Source organism: Gavialis gangeticus, unplaced genomic scaffold (assembly GCF_001723915.1).
Source record: "Gavialis gangeticus isolate Ggan-Ray unplaced genomic scaffold, GavGan_comp1, whole genome shotgun sequence".
NCBI lineage: Eukaryota > Metazoa > Chordata > Crocodylia > Gavialidae > Gavialis > Gavialis gangeticus.
In genome coordinates, this window is record NW_017729006.1 from 14,522,768 (window position 1) to 14,531,167 (window position 8,400).

An 8,400-nucleotide genomic window follows, 5' to 3' on the forward strand; every position below is an offset into this window, starting at 1 on the left:
ACCCAGAGGGTCTCCAGTCATCCACCTTGGTCACCAACATTAGCTTGCAGGGATGCATAGCTTTCCTTAACATAGAGAGCCACACCCCCGCCCCTTTATCCACACAATCCCTCCTGTACAAGGTATAGCCATCTATACCGATGGTCCAGTCATGGGTGGAGTCCCACCAGGTCTCCATTATCCCTATGATGTCATAATTACTTGTATTAAACTTTAATAGAGTTGCAAATACCCTACCACTCCCCCAAATTAATATTGTAACAAAGTACATACAAGGCTCCCCTTGCTTTGCTGCTTTTTAAAGAGAAATTACTGACACTGTAAGAAGAGCCCAGTTTTCTAACTAAAATAAACTTTTTATTTAGTGACATGGAACAGCTATGCACATCATAGTGCATCTCAGTCACCTAGTCACTCTAGGTTCTCTGGCACTCCCCATTCTGAATCCTACTGTGATGAGCTAGCAGGACTGGTACAATCTTCAAAGCCACTCTCCATTTCTGAGGCACTGAAGACTTTCTTTCTTTCTGGACTCCATCTGAATCCCTTTCTGCCATCAACCCTGTAATCCTTACCTTTTGCTAAAAAGACTTAATTCTTGTTACTCTCTTCAACTGCCCTGTCTCTTAGTCCTAATGTTCCTGTCTACTATACTGATTTAAAGGTGATAGCTCAAATTCTGTGTTGCAAGGGTGGTAGAATGGGATGCTTTGAAACTGCATCTGTGGGATTTTTCAGTGTTTCACCGCTGATCAAAGGATGCAATAACTAATTCATGCTTTTTTAATCTGTATGACCCAACTTGTGATAAACAATGTACTTATGTAGAAATCCCACCCTTAAGTAAACTGATTTTATAAAGCCAACAGCACCTATTCATGTAAGCAAAGAAATTCCTTCCTGGAAAAGGTCAGTTGGTGACTAATAGGTGACAGAAACATAATGCCCACAAGAGAAAGGTCTTATTCACCACTATCATGCTTACCTTTATTTTTGATATTAAACCAAGCAGAGCTTGAACCTGTGTAGCTATCAACATCAAAGAGGAGTTAAGTTAACATCTATTAGAGAGCATGTGAAGTTATCCCAGCTCCAACCACAAATTTGGTATGCTTAGATCAGGTACTGACTGTCATTTTCATGACCATTTATGCAGCTTCATTCACTTTGTAGAAGACAAAGCAGTCCGCCACTACACATCTTCCCAGATGAGTGGCCATGTAATAACAAAACTGTCTGACATGTTGGAGGCGTTCCAGAGCACAACTGGTTGGCTGCTCTGTGTGCCTAAGGGCACATTCTGACCAGAAGGCCAGCTGCTATCTGCCAGTATGATGATCAACTGCAGGTCAAAGGTAATTACAACTGCTAAGAACTGTTATGTGAGTGATGATTTTTTCTGTTGCTCCCTCTCCTCTTTCTTTCATGCCTCCCATATTTTTTGTAGCTATATCTCAATCAAAAGCAATGGGATGACAATACATGAATATACTGCCACCTAGTTCATTAAGAACTGTGCCTGAGATTTCTGAGTTCTAACTGCCCTTATTCCTCATATATTTGAAATTATGGCAAGATAAGTATAACGATTCTCATCCATAACTGCACATACAGGTTTTTGTTACACTGTGTAGGTGTGGACCTGATGTCTTTGTTGCTGTAACTGCTTATAGCTTGTTGTGAATGACATCATTCACTTTCTTTAGTGCCGTGGCAACAAAGCCAGTCTATTTATTTCATATAGATTTGACTGGGTTAAGCTCATGAGGAAACCACAAGTCTAACAAGTGTGCACAAAATTCAGAGAAAGAATATCGTCAGTGCAGCAGATGCTATTCTTGAAAAATGACTGACAGTCATATTCTACCGTCCTTACTTTCAGTGAATGATACTGGACTTAGAGAGGAGGGTACTACTCAGTAATCATGTCTACATGAGACATTTGCTGCACAGTAGACTAATTAGCTGTGCAGTAAATGTCTCAGCATCTACACATGCCCCTATTAGAGTGGAGTAGATTAATCTACTGTGTAGCAGGATAATACTTGTAAGTACAAATACTATCCTGCTGCAGAGTAAAAAACTCCTCAGCAGCACATGTATAGATACTACCCTGGCTGGCTGGGGCATGACAGTGCCTCAGTGTGAGGGATGCCTGCTGACTAGGCCTGCAATGAAGCATCCTTATGCCCCAGCCAACCCCTCTGCAGCACTGAGTCTGGGGGAGCAGCCCTGGGCTGACCCCCTGACCCTGCCAGGGCTGCTTCAATCCATCTCAATGCGCTGCACTCCTGGGAGTGCATTCAAATGGGAATCAACTCTAGAGTTTATTGCTCCAGAGTTTATTGCTCTGAAGGATATGCTCAAACTCCAGAGTTTACTGCTTTGCATTCATTGCACATGCAGACACGCCTGATGTGAGAAAAGTGGAAGAAGAATCTGGCCTTAAGTTAGGGGCTGCAAATATGATAAACACAAGTATTTGGCACCTCTCTACTGTCTTTTAGCAGTGTGCTATGAGGAATAATGCACAACTGTGAGATTGTTTTAACAGTTAAGTCATGGCTTATTGCAAGAAAAGCATCACCTATTGCGAGCTAGAGATGGCTGTGACTAAGGCAGTGTTTCCCTAACTTTTGAAAACAGAATTATCTATTCCCATATCTTGCAGATCTACTGAAGCACAAGAGGGCCCCAGTTCCTGAATAGGGCTTTTAAATTTTAGTACATTAATAACAACAATTGGGATTTCCTCTTGCCATGTATCATTACTGTGACACTTAAGGCAGCTTCGCAGATTCAAAATTGAGAGACAATTCATATTCCACCTAGTAATTATCCTATACTACCCTGCTCAGGTCCCTGAAAAACATTTAATGTATCTAGTTTTGTAACGAGTCTTCATCTTTGTTGTAAAACTGTCACAAAAATAAGAGGACAAACACTCTTTTTCGCAGTAATGGTCCATTGAAGTGTTGCAGTCAAACAACCTGATAACGTGAAAGGTGATATTTTATCCCATATACTTTCAAACAATATAGGGACAAACTAGGTTTACATCTAAAGGTAGACAGCAGCACTATGGTTTTGTACTTTTGTCACTGAGAGAGAAAGTCACGCTTTTCACATGATGTGACTACACACTGCTTTCTGGCCAGCATGGAAGCAAACCTTGCTGTTTTCATAGTGGGAACAGGGTAATCACCACTGGAATTGCTTCTGTCATTTCTCTGCCAAGATCTGCTCTTAATTTTCAATAGGTCCAACTCTACTGAGCTGGAAAAGATGAAGGTGTCTAAATCCAAGCAGAAACTGGCTTTAAACGCATCACTGATGGCAGCCAAGACCTGAGAGAAACTAAATTTGCGTGGATTCCAAACAGGTAATATTAGTAACAAATTTTAATTAACTTGGACTCCTTTCTGGCAGGGTTGCTGTGTACTGAAAAGTCTTCTGGTGAAGCTTGATCAAGTCAGTAATGTCTTTCCACTGATTTCACTGGGCTTCAGTTCGGCCCTAGCTGCACTTGCTTTCAAGATAGTGCATTTAGTAATAGTACCTTTAAAGGTAACTTGAGATGAGATGTCTGCCTGAAAGATCTTAGAAAAGCAGATTCTGATGTTTGAAAGCCATACATTGATACACTATATGGTATCTTTTTCAATATGGAATAATATGCTAATCCTACTTTACTATTTAATAATAATTTGGAACAGTAATCTAGTGCTTGGAATATACTTTAGACATATTGCAAATTGAGAAAGTCTTAAAAATGGCTCCTTTTGAACAGTAAAAATGCCATTTGGCAGTTCAAAAGCAGGCTTGATGCTGTGATCTACACTGAAGGGCACTGGTGAATTTTATGTATTAGGTCTATTTGCAAAGAGAAAGGAAATCCTAAGCAACATGAAATCCCACAGAGGATAAATATAGTATTAATTTACTTATATTTCAAATGCTCCACATATGACACAAAAAGCTCTGCAAAAATGAAAGAAAACATTTTACCTGCATTCAACTTCCATCAATAAGGAGTTTCACTAAACAGTTGCCATTGCAAAAATGAGCCCTGACTGATAAATTAGAAAGACTAGGGCCTTCTGCTCAACACGAATGAGTGAATAACTACATAAAAGAAAAAGATAAAAGTATCTTTTACTTTGGAAGTGATGAATTTGTGAGAACCTTAAAGGATATTAGCCAGATATTGCTTAGATTGCTGAACAGAAGAGCACATTGCCTCCTTAGGGCAGTTACTTACTGTTTGACTATGCATTAAAAAAAATTCTTTCCAAAATTCAAGGAAAGTTATTAAGCATCTCATTGTTCAGATGTAAGACTGGAAATGGGATTATTAAAAGACAATTGTTGAGCAAGCAGCTTCTCTTACTAAGAAAGAGACTGCTCTGTCAGGTAACTGCCTCCAGAATTTCACCAACAAACATGGAAAAACACAATAATGTCTCTGATGGAAAGAGTGCGTCTCAAAAGGACAAACAGTTTCAAATATTGTTGCTGAAGCAAATTAAACTTGCATTTCCTATTGTCATTCCAACCAATTATCATTGGTTTTATATACATGATGAAATGTCATTACACACAGCAAAATGACTGCCTACTGTCTAGAGTGGGGTCTAAGGAGGCATGCTGTCTCAAGAATTGGAGACCAATTTCCTACAGACTTGCATTATGGTCAGTTTAACTTTAACTACAGACAAACTGCCTGTATTTCAGCAAACTAATTGTTGCCAGATATGTCATTATTAGGACTTTCATTCTATGCAAATATTTGAGATTCTAAAAGGGAAAAAAAACCTTATCCTGATTCAGGACAAAAAGAGTCAAAACCTCAAAAAAAGAAAAAAATGAAAAGCCTGAAAAAACTTTAGATTATGCCAAAATGCTTTAATAGTTTTAAAACATTTTATCTGCATTTTTAAAAATGTTTTTCACTTCCTTTTCCAAAATGTAACTGCATTTAAAACAAAAAACAAACAAACAAAAAACCCCGAACATTTTGCACCCAAAAGGAACTTGTTATTTTACAAATGTTGAAATGGGACGATTTTCTGGTTTTGAATTTTTTTTTCCCCAGAACAGGAAATGTAGGTGAAGTGATCCCTTCCTGAAATCATTTCAGTTTTGACAAACTGCATTATCTGACAAAAGAGACTGCATCAAAAAATTCCTGACCCTCAAGTCAACTGTCAGTCAGGGGTTTCTTTTGACCTTAGCCTATATGTGAATGGAACGTTCCAAAAAAAAAGTGAGTCTTGCAAATATGGTAGCTTATTTCTAAAAGGCAAGTATGCACTGTATGGACTGAGCATACAACAATTATCTACCAACTATTTCATTCTGAAGCCTTGGGATTACTAATTCAGTATTGCAGATTCAGCCAGACTGCAGCTAAGCTTTGCAGAACATAGTTTACTCATTGCAGGTTTACGCTAGCAAGATGCAACTGCTGCATCAATACACAGTTCCTAGCAACACTGTATATATCATGAAATCATGTAAAATACTTGTGTGCAATATGACTTGACTGCTGCAGACAACACTTAGCATACTGCTGTAGGAACCTGATACCTTATTACATAGCTTTCTGGGAATGCCACTGGTGATGTACTCGGTTGCTTGACAAAACAATTTGCCAAAATAAGTGAAGTTCAGGCACTGGCTTTATTACTTATTTAAATACAGGTGATCAAGAAAAAGTGAACAACAGGGTATTGGATACATATAAATCTAAATGCTGAGAAGCAAGATATTTTATACTTAATCAATTGAGAAAATGAGCAATATTAAGTCACTGACAGACTGAAAATTAAATTTCATACCCAGGAATGCATCTGTAGTTTGCAAAATCTTAATTCAAAGACTCATCCATCAAACATGCATATTATTTCCCATATGCATATTAATCAAATAGGCTGGAAGTTGGACAGAGTGCTTATCTGGCTAAATACGTACTGCAGATATTTTTGCTAGGCAAAAATTTGTGTTTTTTTAAACTTTATAATTTACTTATGAGCATCTTGAAGAGTTTCCATGGTCAGGAATAAAATGATAAAAGACAGTTCTCCCATTTCCCCTTAGTCTGCTGTCCCTCCGCATCCCCAGCCTTTCAGTGGATCTTATTTTAGGCTGGGACATTTTGTGTCTAAGCTTGTAAAAAGAGGACAAATGTTATAGGTCTCAAAAAATTCAGTGAAACAAACAGCTAGCAACAGGGATAGTCATGCTGGCTTGCTATTGTCTTTAGCCCTACAACTTCAATGAGGTTTCCTAAAACAGATCTTTGCAAATATACACAGCTGGGATGCTGTTTCATTAGGGAAGCAGGAGGAATGAAAATATTTTAAAAAAATTAAACCAAGCACTCTATATTCCCTATTCTTTCTATGCAACTATTCAGACCTCTGTCTATATTAATATTTTTTGGTCAACTTTTGGCAATCTTCTCATTACGAAGGTGACCCAATTTTAACAGCTTTTTTACTTGAATGATGTTTTTATGGTGGTGTGTCATTTGCAAGCACTACCCTGATTCTTGTCTTCCAAGAAATCTGTGTTATCCTCCATCTCCTCTTCTTCCTCATTAATGCTGTGATCTCCTGTGATTCCCTTTAAAGCTATGTTATTTGCCCTCTCTCGTTTTGCATCTTCTAAATTGGGTAAGGGACAAAGAGAACAGGTTACTGCCTTGGAATAACTTATATATGCTCCAAGTTTTGTATGTTTTCACTTTGGTTGGTCCTCTCTTATCTGAGGGATCTAACTGTTTTGCTCAGCTACAGCAGCAACATCTAGCTCTACTTGGCAGACACCACTACTGTCATGAGCACCATATGTGCAGAGTTGCTTGAAACTTCAGATGGGGAACTGACAGATTTACTTTACTCAAAATTTAAGTGTTTCTTGTGTTTACTGAAGTATAAGAGCTAGCTCACTGAGGTGAAAGAGCAGAAGGATGACTTTTTGAGCTGTAGAGGAAGAATTATCCTGTTGCAATTCTGGATACTATTCCAGATTTGAGAAATATTGTGCATGACATCTTGTTACCTCTACTAGGATTCTTTCTGCCACTGGTAAAGCAGCTGCTTCTTGCTGACTGCTGCAAGGTTTATTTGGAGTAGAAATATGGAAAAAAATACAGGCAAAGAAACACAGCAGATTAGCTCACCAACTGGAAATACAGCAGGCATTGTACACAAAAACATGTTTTTAAAAGAGCTCATATACTCAACAAGGTTATGAAATGCTCAAGGAAATGTAGACTGCTATTGTTTCTACATTTCTGCAGAATGGAAGATGTACTCTGTCAATAAGGATTAACAGCACATCAGGCACTACACTTAATATAGAAAATGTAGAAAAAGGTGAGTAGGAATCATTAGCATATTGTCTTCCTACATCAACAACAAACTACCAACAGAAATGTGTCGTACTGAAATTGAGGTACTGAGTTCTCTAGCTCATGGAACTCTATAAACTTGTGATATACTGTTCTCATGAAACACCGACCAAGAACACTGTTACAAATTATGGCCATACTGGATTTAAGAGACCTACAATTAGTTATGAATATGTAAACTACTTCATTACCCATAATGAACACTTAATGAGTTGGGTGCAATTCTTTTAGTTTGTAACAGATGACATACGTAAGACCTGTGTTCTGTTCACTTATCTTGTCCCCTGTATTTACCATCTATTCTGCCCTGGTTTTCTCTAACCAGGGTAATGCACAATGAATGATTTCATAGCTCCTGTTTAGATCTCCTTAAGGTTATATTGTTGCATGGTTAATGTTGATGTGTCTGAGGAATATTTGGGCAATGGGTGATTTTATTGTCCCCAAGTTCTGGCCAGCTGTTCAGTAGTGAAAGAAATGAAAGTTAACTGCTGGTGTGAAGAAGCCTACATGCAACAAACAGGTTAAAGCAGCAGAGGCCAGCCTTTGTGGCAGACATGCCATAAATTAATCTCCACACCCTCTCCGAAGGCCTCTCTGATCCCTGTCCCCTGCCTGATACGCTGCTCCGCTTTCTGCTCCCTTCCTCCCCCCCAATCTGTGTGCACCACACACAAGGCAGCGCCTGTGACAGTTGTGGCACATGTATTATAGGTAGGCCACCCCTATAACACATGTGTTTCATAGTAGGGATATATTTAAAATGAAAAGCAGATTTCATGAACCAAGCTACATGGCTAGTGCTTTGAAGTATGATGATGACCAGTAGGGCTGTACGAAGCTTCGGTCCCTGATTCAATCTGGGGGAGATTCAGCCTGATTCAGTGGCCAAATCTCTGAATCCGAATCGAATCAGGGGACCCTTTAATCTCTCCGAATCAAATCCGAACCCTCTGAATGGATTCAGAAATTTAGACATAGAG

The 8,400-nt window shown here is 38.7% G+C and overlaps 1 protein-coding gene across 1 annotated transcript in view; it reads right to left on the bottom strand.

Annotated features, from left to right (window-relative positions):
- Positions 1-8,400, bottom strand: part of CPNE4 (copine 4) — a 367,095-nt gene that overhangs the window by 26,496 nt on the left and 332,199 nt on the right. The gene's annotated exons all lie outside the window — the stretch shown is intronic.